Source organism: Rhineura floridana, chromosome 8, assembly GCF_030035675.1.
Source record: "Rhineura floridana isolate rRhiFlo1 chromosome 8, rRhiFlo1.hap2, whole genome shotgun sequence".
NCBI lineage: Eukaryota > Metazoa > Chordata > Lepidosauria > Squamata > Rhineuridae > Rhineura > Rhineura floridana.
In genome coordinates this window covers 79910352-79923432 of record NC_084487.1, presented here as the reverse complement: position 1 = coordinate 79923432, position 13081 = coordinate 79910352, and positions in this window count along the sequence as shown.

Below are 13081 nucleotides of genomic sequence, written 5' to 3'. Positions count from 1 at the left end.
TAATTGCCATTTGTGACAATACATCCCTGGTTTTTTAAACTGCTGCATTCTAGCAATTTTATATATTCTTGCAATGTATTCTGTTCATAATAACATGTAATTAATGCTTAGTCAACATAGCCAATGACTAGGAGCAAGTGATTCAACTCAAGAGAATTACTACATTTTTGTAGTTGTTTAAAGACTTGTCTCCCCTTTTTCCAGGTTCATCTTCTTCCCTTGAACAATAAGAAACGGTCACAACTAGAGAAGAAATGCCCTAAACATTGGCAGATGATTTGATGTGGCATTTCCAAAAATTTACACTGCAGTTAAATAAAACATAATGCAATCTACAGTGTCCTTTGCTTTGAAGGTTGAAAACATTTTCTAGGAAATCTTATACCAAGTACCCAATTTTCTTTATTTAGTTGCTACACCAGCTGAAAACTATAATGTACAATTCATATTAAGTATTTGTTGATTATTTACCATAGGAAGCCCAATTTTAGCTTATATGTTCACCTCAGCTTCTTCATTAGGGCCTTCCTCATTACGGCACATTGGTTTTTCAGAGATAGTTCAAGGGAATTTAACTTTTTAAACTACACTAATGTACTGGGAAATGCTCCAAATTCCAGCTTTCCTGGAAATATCTGAGGCAAAAACATTTTCTTCACTATTCTGCAAAATAGCCTTCAAATGTGAACAAATTATAAAATAAATGTCTTCTCTAAAAACCAGGGTTTACATAATAGGAATGGATATGTATTCTGTTAATGGACAGAGTAGTTTAACCATTAATCCCTCTTCCCAGGGAACTCTGGAAATTGTAGCTGTGTGAGGCGAATGGGGTCTTCTAACAACTCTCGGCACCCTCAACCAACTACAGTTCCCAGGATTCTTGGGGGGAAACCATGACTGTTTAAAGTGGTATAATAATGCTTTAAATGTATGGTATGGATGTGGCCTCAAATTCTTTGCCTATCAGAAACAACCACCAGAGGATGTGCACGCTGTTTTTAAACCCCATTTGGTTGGCCTAACATTAGCACCAACAGAAAACATACGTGTGAAAGTCCCAGAAATATTCTTCAACATTATTTCAAAATATCCATTGTGATAAGGAGAATGTTAAAGAAATCACCCTCCTAGCATTTCAGTAGCAAAAGTACTGAAGACTGTAGAGACAAAGGAATGTATTAAGAAATGTGCTGCAACATGTTTCAGTGATGCATTCAGACTAATGTGCAAAATTAGAGAAGGAATTCCATTCTGAAATTAATTTTCCTGGCCCAGAGAGGAATAGATCTCCATGGGGAAATCACTTTCAGATATGGAAAGTTATGTTTTGCACTTCCATGCCTCCCTTCTATACTAGTTGCTAGCATTGCAGACCCCAGATCTCTTAATGCGTTTTTACTTTTTCCACAGATAGATCAGTTTTATTGTAATCTCAAGGCTGCATAACACTTAGATTATAGAACATTTTCTGGATAAATGCATAGTGCTAAGCAACATAATTTTTTTTCTGTAGCAGTGGGACCCACGAATGGCAGCTCAAATTCTGTTTAATATAGGAGTCCAGCGGAAGCTCCAATTAAAACCAAAGTTCTCCATCTGAAATGTATGCAACCTGGGACACAACTGAGTTTACCAGAGCATTTAGATTTAAACTCATAGAGTCTTACTGAAATTATAATGCTATACACTGCTATACTCAGAGTAGGCCCATTGAAATTTCTGGACCTCAGTTAGGCCACATTCACACCAGACAGTTTTCCCACTATTATTCTACTTTAAGCAGTCATAGCACCTCCCAAAAAATCCTGGGAACTGTAGTTTGTTAAGTGTGCTGAGATTTTTTAGGACACCCCTGTTCCCCTAACAGAGCTATAATTCTCTGAGTGGTTTAACAGTCAATCCCTCTTCTCAGGGGAATCTGGAAATTGTAGCTCTGTGAGGGGTATGGGGTCTCCTATCAGCTCCCTTCACAAACTACACTTCCCAGGATTCTTTGTGGAAGCCATTACTGTTTAAAGTGGAATAATAGTGAAATAAATGTATGGTGTGAATGTGGTCTAAGTTATGTCCATTAATTTCAATGGGTTTACTCTGCATAGAACTTAGTTGGATACAGCCCTATGTGATTTTGATCTCAATGGGTCTTACTTCTGAGTAGACATGCATAAGGTTGTGCTGGAAATCAGTCAAATTGTGGCTGCAACAGGAAGGGCTCAACCTGCTTCAGTACTTCTAGATTTCTGGTACAGGGACTGTGACTGTAACCTGATAACCTGAATAAGCCTTACTGAACACATTATTCAGTAATAACAATGACATTACTATTATTACTCCTAAATTTTCTATGTGTCGTACAAGCATTTAAAAAACCACAGCCCCTTTCCTGTTCTGTTCCATGTGTACATTGGATTATTTGTTATTTGCCGAATCTTTCTCCATTTAGAACTTCAATTTTCACTCTGTTGTTCTATTAGCAACTGATAGGGATGGGGGAGAAATTCCATTCCATTTGCATCTAAAGTCAAATTTATCATATTTGCACTTTCCAAAGCAATATGAGAACCAAAACACAGCTATCTTTTCATATTTGCATTTACTTGAATTTTGCAAAGCAGTTCACCAACCAAATAACACATATAAATGCATTATATCAGGATAAATTGCTTTCAAAAAAGTGTAGTTGGTGAAAACTACATACAATTTTCATGAGGATTTGTTTAAATAACCAATCGTTGTAGAAATGTAGAAAATTTAATTTAAGATTGGAAAAATGATAAAATAAGAGAACCAAAACTGACAGAATCGTCAATCCCCGGCAACTAGGGGTTCCAACGGCAAGGGTTTTTTTTTTTGCCTATTAGTGAATAATAGATTAGTGTTAAAACCAGTTTGGAGAACTTTTATTTAAAAAATAAAATAAAATCATTATTAGTTTCCTACATAATAAAAGCAGTGATACCTATGAAAAAATGGAAATGGACTGCCTTCAAGTTGATCCTGACTTATGACTACCCTATAAATAGGGTTTTCACGGTAAGTGGTATTCAGAGGGGGGTTTACCATTGCCTCCCTCTGAGGCTAGTCCTCCCCAGCTGGCTAGCGCCTGCTCAGCTTGCCACAGCTGCACAAGCCAGCCCCTTCCTTGTCTGCAATTGCCAGCTGAGGGGCAACTGGGCTCCTTGGGACTATGCAGCTTGCCCACGGCTGCACAAGTGGCAGGGGACATAACCCCTGAGCCACTCACTGTGGGGTGATCTTTAGCTGGCCCTTGACACCCAGGAGACACAAGTGGGGATTTGAACTCACAGACTCTGGACTCCCAGCCAGGCTCTCCTCCCCACTGTGCTATACCTATGTAAGCCCTGCCTAATTGCTTTAAAAAATAGGATTGGAGGAGGAGAAAAAAAATTACAACAAAAAGGCGATTCTTTGTTATGTTCACTCAAAAGTCCCATTAATTTACAGCACAATCCTAACCATGTCTACTCAAAAGTAAGTCCTATTGAATTCAATGGTTTTACTCTGGATATGTGGGATTAGCATTGTAGCTTTATTCCTTTACTCACAGAAAAGTGGGTATTAGCTTTATACTGGGAAGGTTTTCAAAACACTGCCATCTTCAATAGCCCAGGAAAATTTAAACTTGTTTGACTTCTGCACAGAAGAGAAAAAATTACTTTTGGTACTACTGAAAGCTATATACTTTCAGTATAAAGATAAACAGGAAAAAACAAACAGTTTCTACCTTTGCAGTGGGGTCTAGGTACTGCGTGGAGGCCAAGAAATCCCTTGTCAATCACAACCCTCACTTAACCTACTTGGTACAAACCTGAAAGAGCAGGGTTAGAGCAGCCTGCTAAGAGATCATTTCACAGAAGTTGCAGGGGTGTGTGATGTTTTGGTGTACATCTCGTAAACCAAACCACCTAGAAACTTATCTTTTTTTAATGAAAGCTGAGAGTCTGGAGATTAAGGTGACTCACCCGGAGACCTAGAGAGGTCCCCCAAAATCTGGAGTCTCCAGGCAAAAACAGGACACCTGGCAACCCTCCTAGCAACTGATCATGCCTTATGAAAATTCTTCAGCATTTTAGTACAGATTACTATGCATTTGTTTGGTTGTTTCTATATAGAATATCTAATCCTGTTTAAAACAGCTTCCTTTTGGCTATTCTGAATGGCAACCTGGAAGGCCTGGCCTGGCATTGTCTTTTCACCTCATTCATACCATCTTTTTAATTATTTTTTTACCTTAGACAGATTCAACCATCTATTAATCCTTCTTCCACAGCTAAGTATTGATAAATTGTTTGTTGTTCAAGCTGTTTTCATGTTATTAATAAAATTGAGGACTGATTTACATTAAAGTGTGGGTTGGATGGTGTGAATTTAGCTGACTGGATAGATACCATGTGTTGAGGCCAGACCACTTCTCTTAGATTTAGATTTTTTTTATCAAATGACACAAACAGAAAAAAGATAATGAGAAGAAAGAGGAAAACAAGTAACTACAGAGGGAAAAAATTCCAGTTAAACAATGACTAGATAAAATGACATTGAGGAGTCCATTCTGGGAGAGGAGGAGCCAAATAGCAATTGGTCCCAATCAAGTGGCTGAAGTTGGCCATGTTGTCTCTCCTCTCTCTAAGAGCAGCTAACTAGAATAGGTGCCATTTCTGGGAAAGGAAGAAGCCATTTATAATAAGAACAGCAAGATTCATTTCAGAGTAAATACCTATTGCAGTGTAAATCTGGTGAAACCAGAGAAATTAGGTTCTAGTACTCAGAGATGAGGATTCAATACAGTGGGGAAGCTGTAGCCCTCTAAACATTGTTAGACTTCAACTCCCATCAGACCTAGCCAATATGGCCAATGGTCAGGGATGATGGGAGTTGTAATCCAACAATTAAATTAAAATTAATAATAAAATATCTGGAGGACCACAGGTTTCCCATCCATGTCCTAAACAGCTCCATCCATTCTCATAGTAACTAGGATGGCCGTGCATCCTACTATACAGGGAACTCTCCTCTATTTGAAGGGCTGTCTGGTCTGTCAGGAAGTAAACGGCGGGAGTAGAGCCTAACCACCTACTCTTAGCACCCCATCACCTGACTGAGCAGGAACGCAAGTCACTGGGTCACAGTCTTCCCCAGTATGGTGAGACATATTCTATTTATATTAAAATTGTAGTAATTATTTTTAAATGTGCATCTATTCATTTTATCTAGCCTATCTACATTTTAATGCAAATTTGTGTGTTCTCCCTCGGTGATGCACAAGTAGTTAAAATTATGGCAATTGCTATCTGCATTTCACTGTTATTTCCTTGCTAGGCTGCACTTCTTTCTTGAACTCCGGCAGTGTTGTTGTTCACTTTATATTTCTGATTATGCTGGAGAGCATATAGCAGTCAAAGGAAATTGTTCCTATGCATGAAATGGAATTTGACTGTGACTTCGTATGTCTGCCTGCCTGATGTCAAGCAGGGGACTTGCCTATGGGGATTTATGCACACATACTAGCTGGCAAGATTAATCTAGATGACATATTTGCCTTGCAAAAAGGAAAACTATATCTGCAGCAGATTGTTGTCTATAATGAGAGGAAAATAATGTTTGGAGGCATGGGGAAAAGAAGTACTGATGGTCTGAAGTGAATTTAACACCACAGCTCGGTCCTGAACCCAGGGCTCTTCAACATTGAATGAGGAGGTGCAGGGAATGCTTATCAGATTTGCAGATGATACAAAATTGGGAGGGATAGCTAATACCTTGAAAGACAGGAATAAAATTCAAAGGGATCTTGATAGGCTGGAGCATTGGGCTGCAAACAACAGAATGAAATTTAACTGGGATAAGTGCAAAGTTCTACACCTCGGAAAAAGAAACCAAATGCACAGTTATAAGATGGGGGATACTTGGCTCGGCAATACTACTCTTGAGAAGGATCTTGGGATTGTTGTTGATCACAAGCTGTATGTTGAGCCAACTGTGATGTGGCTGCAAAAAGGGCAAATGCTATTTTTAGGCTGCATTAACAGAAGTATAGTTTCCAAATCATGTGAAGTATTGGTTCCCCTCTATTTGGCACTGGTTAGGCCTCATCTTGAGTACTGCGTCCAGTTCTGGACACCACACTTTAAGAAGGATGCAGACAAACTGGAACGGGTTCAGAGGAGGGCAACAAGGATGATCAGAGGACTAGAAACAAAGTCCTATGAGGACACTGAAAGAACTGGACCTTGAGAAGAGAAGACTAAGGGGAGATATGATAGCACTCTTCCAGTACTTGAAAGTTTGCCACACAGAGGAGGGCTAGGATCTCTTCTCAATCATCCCAGAGTGAAGGACATGGAATAATGGGCTCAAGTTAAAGGAAGTTAGATTTCAACTGAACATCAGGAAAAATGTCCTAACTGTTAGAACAGTATGACAATGGAACCAATTACCTAGGGAGGTGGTGGGCAACACCAGCTGGACAGCCGCCTGTGGAGTATGCTTTAATTTGGATTCCTGCATTGAGCAGGGGGTTGGACTCAGTGGCCTTATAGGACCCTTCCAACTCTATGATTCTATGATCTGCTAGTGATCCTTTTAAGCAGCTAGTCTTTGGTTCAAGCACAATGCCTCAAGTACATGTTTCATGGTTTAAAAAAGTTTTTAAAGGCATTTTACTTTCATTTTGCATGTGTAATCTGAAAAAAAGGGGAAGGGAAATTCAATCATATCAGATGTACATGAGCACTTAAAGTAGATCCTATTATGAAAACACCTAGAACTGGTTCTATTCCTTAAATATATATCCCATTACATATTTCATGTTACCCAGAATTTTTCTGCTTGGCATTAGCTCACATTATCTGCCTGGAAGCAATTGCTTTTTGAAACCAGCAAGATGGTCTCTTTCTTATGAATGCATAGGATTGAGGGTTCTTACATTCTCCCTGTTGCCTATTCAGAGTCCTTATATGTCAGACATTGTACTTGCCTGAGCTTGCACTGTCTCCAATAGCGGTTGTCTGAACAGGCAAGCTATGGTTGGAGCTCCCACCCAGAACTAATTTTAGCATAGTCATGCATAACTACTACCTACCCTACCTAACCTATGAGGCTTCACCAAATGGAATTTGTTGTGCATCAAAAGCAAGCACTGCTTAGGCAATACAATTGCCAGGTTTTCAGAAGTGATGCTCAGTTTCCGTTTTCACTGTCTGAGGCTTAATTCAGCTGCAATTAATTTTGCATAAAGATAGTCTCATAACTTCCTAGAAAGTAAAAGGACATCTTGGCATTTCTGCAGCTTGAGGGAAGATATTGCCAAAGGATATGATGATGTTCATTAGCAGAGACAGTTCCCTAGATGGCTTATAAATAGGATTTAAGGAAAATAGGTCTATTAATAGTATTAGCTAAGAACAAACTTTTTGTATTTAAAGCAGCAAACCTATGTTTACCACATCCTGGGGACAAACAATAGGAAATGCTTATTATTATTATGTACTACTTGGAAATGCCACATCTATTGGAGATAAGTTACTGGATATAATGAAGTTTTGCTCTGATCTTGAATGGCAATTCTTTTGTAAGGTTATCCTGTAAAAAAGAACATGTTTGATTTCATAAACCAACATGAGATACCAAACCCAACAGTCTTTACCTTTAGCAAAAATCTTTGCCAAACGTTGCAATTAATTCTGTGGCCTATTCCCCCTGACTGCATGCTGCATCAACCACTGGCAGCTAGAACATGAAAATGCTACCAGCTTGAATCTTGAAAGACTTGCATAGTTTTAAAGTCTGACAGCAGAGCTGGGAGCAGCACAATTGCCTGAAAATAAATTTTCTCTTGATTACTCAGTGCTTATGTCCTTTCTATATACCTCTGTGCCATATTCATCTCCCTCTTCTGTTTCCTAACGTGGCACCGTTTTTGTTGCATATGTTAACATCTTTTACATCATCCACTCAAAGAAATATTAAAATGACAGATTCTGGTATGTATCTTCCTGTTTTTTGTGTGAAATAAGTATATGTGTAGTTTTTGTGTGTGCAAAATGAGTATAATATGCCAGAGTGCAGATTTTACATATCTGAACAGATTCAGGTTTCAGTATGCAGATACTGAAGGCAGGTGAGTAAGCTGATGGTTTATAGACTATATATGGGGCCTTTCCATTTGATGATGTCAGTTTCATATTTTTGCTCTGAAATAGGCATGGCCAGGGCAGATTTAGAAAGCATAAATTCAGACTTAATTAGGATGGAATAATTAATCTACCTGAGACCCTTTTAGTTATGCATCTAATAAGAGGATGTCAGGTTCCATTAATTTCTGCACATGTGCTAGCTAAATTTTAAGATTCATATGCAAAACCTAGCATGCAGATGAGTACTATGTATTTGTAATCTCCATTAGGGAATAAATAGATTAACTGATCACATATTCAGCTTTTCCTCTGTGACATATTCATAAAGCTATTCTCCCTATTAATTTGCAAATAGCAGCAATGAAATGTAAGAGTCAGATTGCTATATTTAGTTGAACACTACTTGGTTATGTGACACATGAATACAGTAGTGGTTAGAGTGTTGGACTATGACCTGGGAGACCAGGGTTCGAATCCCCACACAGCCATGAAGCTCACTGGGTGACCTTGGGCCAGTCACTGCCTCTCAGCCTCAGGGGAAGGCAATGGTAAAACCATCTCTGAATACCACTTACCATGAAAACCCTATTTATAGGGTCGCCATAAGTCAGAATCAACTTGAAGGCAGTCCAATCTAATTTACAAAATCATGAATTAAGCTATATGATGCATGCTATAGTACAACCTTGTTTACTAGAACTACAAAGAGGAGAACCAGAGGTTATCGTAGATAAATGGTCAGGCTTTTGTTTTATTTATCATTTGTGCCTGCTCAAGAAGATAGCAAGCTGATTTACACAGATTCAGATCATTGGCCCATCTATTTCAGTACTATCTAATTAGCAGAGGTTCTGCAGGGTTTCAGACCTAGGTGTCTTTCCCAGCACCTCCTGGAGATACCACAGATTCAACCTGAGGTCTTCTGTATCCAAACCATGTGCTCTACCACTGAGCTACTGTCCTTCCCCAAAGCCTCTTGTTATTACTTGCCCAGAGTCTTGCACTTTCAACCTCACAACCAAAGTGACATGACCAAACAGATGTGAATGAATGTATTATGGTCAAAACCCAATTACAGTTATAAACCTGCTTGAGCCTTACTGTTTGTTGGCTTACCCACTGACATCAGAGAGGAAGGAATGAGTGAGTGTTTTTTGTGGAATCCTACCTGGGATGTCTAACGGAGTGAGCTTTCAGCCTGAAGGAGCATGTTGGAAACAAAATAATGAAGCAAGATAGTAACACCCAAAGCCAACAGAGTAAGATTAAATTACACTGGATGTTAAACATATTATTAAGCATAGGGACCTTTCAGCCATGTTATAAGCATCCAACCCTCTTCAGGAGAAAAGCCTAGTGGAACAAATCCCTACAAATTACCTTGACTAGTTTGGGAACTTTTCCTTACTATTAAAACTTTGGGTATGCATTGGACTGTGATCACAATCCAAGCATAATTCCCTGTTGCGGTATATGAAATTATTTTTATTTTCACAGCTAAGCTGCTAATGACCCTGATGAAATTTTCCTAACAGATATCCTTCTATATACCTTTTATATGATAAAAATACCACAGGTAGAATCTTCAGCAGGAAAGAAAGAAAAAACAGTCCTTGGAGTATTTCTTGCCTCCAAGTGGTATTATGACCTTTTTGAATGGATAAACCTTCACAGCTGGGGTACTAATCTGTCATTCAAGGTCACTGCATGTTGGTGTTTCTGGTGAAATCTAAAGCCTTTGCTAGCTAAAAACGGTGACTGGGATCCCTAAACATGGTAAATCATGTCTGGTTGAAAAACATATGCTTAGGAAACATAAGCCTCACCGACTGGGTGATTCTCTCGAACAGGGGTGGGGAAACCTTTTCAGCCCAAGGACTGCATTCCCTCATGGGACACCTTCTGAGGGCCACATGCCAATTGTGTGTTATGTGCATATTTATAGCAGACTACATTCTAGCCACACAAAACTCACTCCTCATCTCTCCTTCCAGCCAAGCAAGAAGTTGTAGGGCACATTTCAGCCAAGCAAAGGGCAGAGAGCGTGACCAATGAGGGGTGTGGCCTATGGAAAGGGACGGGCCTGGGGAGACTTCTGGATGCAGGTCAGAGAGGCTTAGAAAGCTGCATTCAGGCTCTAGACCTGAGGTTCTCCACCCTGTTCTACAGTCTGAGCTTGACTGAGAATGAGCTCAAGGGGTTCAACCTCCCTCTCCCAAACAACAAAACTTGATCCCTTCACTACTTTTAATCATGCACAGTAACACAAATATTAGACAGCACGGCATATATTTTGAAAGCATTTTTTTTATCTGACAGCGCAATCACTGTTGCACAACATGTTTTTTATTTTAATATGTTAGAAATCATATGAGTTTAGGAATATTTAGGGAGCACCTATCAGTGTTGGAATAATTGGTAAAACGTTTCTCTCCTGAGATGATGATGTGTGTGGCTTACCTTTTTTTTTTAGCATAAGATTTGAACCTCCAACAAAAAGCCTGACAGATTGTTTTGTAATGTGAATACAATATAAATGAGCTAAATTTGCAGCAGTCTGAGTACAATGAAGCGCACATCTAACAGGGAATAAATGTTTTAAAAGAGGTGCTTTGTTTACATGCAGTAAAAGCAGCACGACAGATAATATTTATATCTATATTTTGCAAGGGTGTAGTGTTGGATACATCTGTGCAAATGCTTAAGGTTTGTTTGATTCTAGGAAAATGAAACAGAGGGGTGAACATGATTGTTAGTCAGAAGACATTGGAAAGACCAAGCACTGGGACAGATGTATATTTGTAGTCTAAAGTTTCACTTAGTATCTATAGGGAGTATCAGGGTGTGTATGTGTCAGACTATTAGCTCACCCGCAGAGCTGGCCCAAGACTTTTTGGTGCCTGAAGTAAATGGCAAATGCTCCCTCCAGCCCATCATAAGACGAGCCGGCTGGATCAGGCCAGTGGCCCATCTAGTCCAGCATCCTGTTCTCACAGTGGCCAACCAGGTGCCTGGGGGAAGCCCACAAGCAGGACCCGAGTGCAAGAACACTCTCCCCTCCTGAGGCTTCCGGCAACTGGTTTTCAGAAGCATGCTGCCTCTGACTAGGGTGGCAGAGCACAGCCATCATGGCTAGTAGCCATTGATAGCCCTGTCCTCCATGAATTTGTCTAATCTTCTTTTAAAGCCGTCCAAGCTGGTGGCCATTACTGCATCTTGTGGGAGCAAATTCCATAGTTTAACTATGCACTGAGTAAAGAAGTACTTCCTTTTGTCTGTCCTGAATCTTCCAACATTCAGCTTCTTTGAATGTCCACGAGTTCTAGTATTATGAGAGAGGGAGAAGAACTTTTCTCTATCCACTTTCTCAATGCCATGCATCATTTTATACACTTCTATCATGTCTCCTCTGACCCGCCTTTTCTCTAAACTAAAAAGCCCCAAATGCTGCAACCTTTCCTCGTAAGGGAGTCGCTCCATCCCCTTGATCATTCTGGTTGCCCTCTTCTGAACCTTTTCCAACTCTATAATATCCTTTTTGAGATGAGGCGACCAGAACTGTACACAGTATTCCAAATGCGGCCGCACCATAGATTTATACAACGGCATTATGATATCGGCTGTTTTATTTTCAATACCTTTCCTAATTATCGCTAGCATGGAATTTGCCTTTTTCACAGCTGCCGCACACTGGGTCGACATTTTCATCGTGCTGTCCACTACAACCCCGAGGTCTCTCTCCTGGTCGGTCACCGCCAGTTCAGACCCCATGAGCGTATATGTGAAATTAAGATTTTTTGCTCCAATATGCATAATTTTACACTTGTTTATATTGAATTGCATTTGCCATTTTTCTGCCCATTCACTCAGTTTGGAGAGGTCTTTTTGGAGCTCTTCGCAATCCCTTTTTGTTTTAACAACCCTGAACAATTTAGTGTCATCAGCGAACTTGGCCACTTCACTGCTCACTCCTAATTCTAGGTCATTAATGAACAAGTTGAAAAGTACAGGTCCCAATACCGATCCTTGAGGGACTCCACTTTCTACAGCCCTCCATTGGGAGAACTGTCCATTGATTCCTACTCTCTGCTTTCTGCTTCTTAACCAATTTCTTATCCACAAGAGGACCTCTCCTCTTATTCCATGACTGCTAAGCTTCCTCAGAAGCCTTTGGTGAGGTACCTTGTCAAACGCTTTTTTGACACTATGTCCACTGGATCACCTCTATCTATATGCTTGTTGACACTCTCAAAGAATTCTAATAGGTTACTGAGACAGGACTTTCCCTTGCAGAAGCCATGCTGGCTCTGCTTCAGCAAGGCTTGTTCTTCTATGTGCTTAGTTAATCTAGCTTTAATAATACTTTCTACCAGTTTTCCAGGGACAGAAGTTAAGCTAACTGGCCTGTAATTTCCGGGATCCCCTCTGGATCCCTTTTTGAAGATTGGCGTTACATTTGCCACTTTCCAGTCCTCAGGCACGGAGGAGGACCCAAGGGACAAGTTACATATTTTAGTTATCAGATCAGCAATTTCACTTTTGAGTTCTTTGAGAACTCTCGGGTGGATGCCATCCGGGCCCGGTGATTTGTCAGTTTTTATATTGTCCATTAAGCTTAGAACTTCCTCTCTCGTTACCACTATTTGTCTCAGTTCCTCAGAATCCCTTCCTGCAAATGTTAGTTCAGGTTCAGGGATCTGCCCTATATCTTCCACTGTGAAGACAGATGCAAAGAATTCATTTAGCTTCTCTGCAATCTCCTTATCGTTCTTTAGTACACCTTTGACTCCCTTATCATCCAAGGGTCCAATTGTCTCCCTAGATGGTCTCCTGCTTTGAATGTATTTATAGAATTTTTTGTTGTTGGTTTTTATGTTCTTAGCAATGTGCTGCTCAAATTCTTTTTTAGCATCCCTTATTGTCTTCTT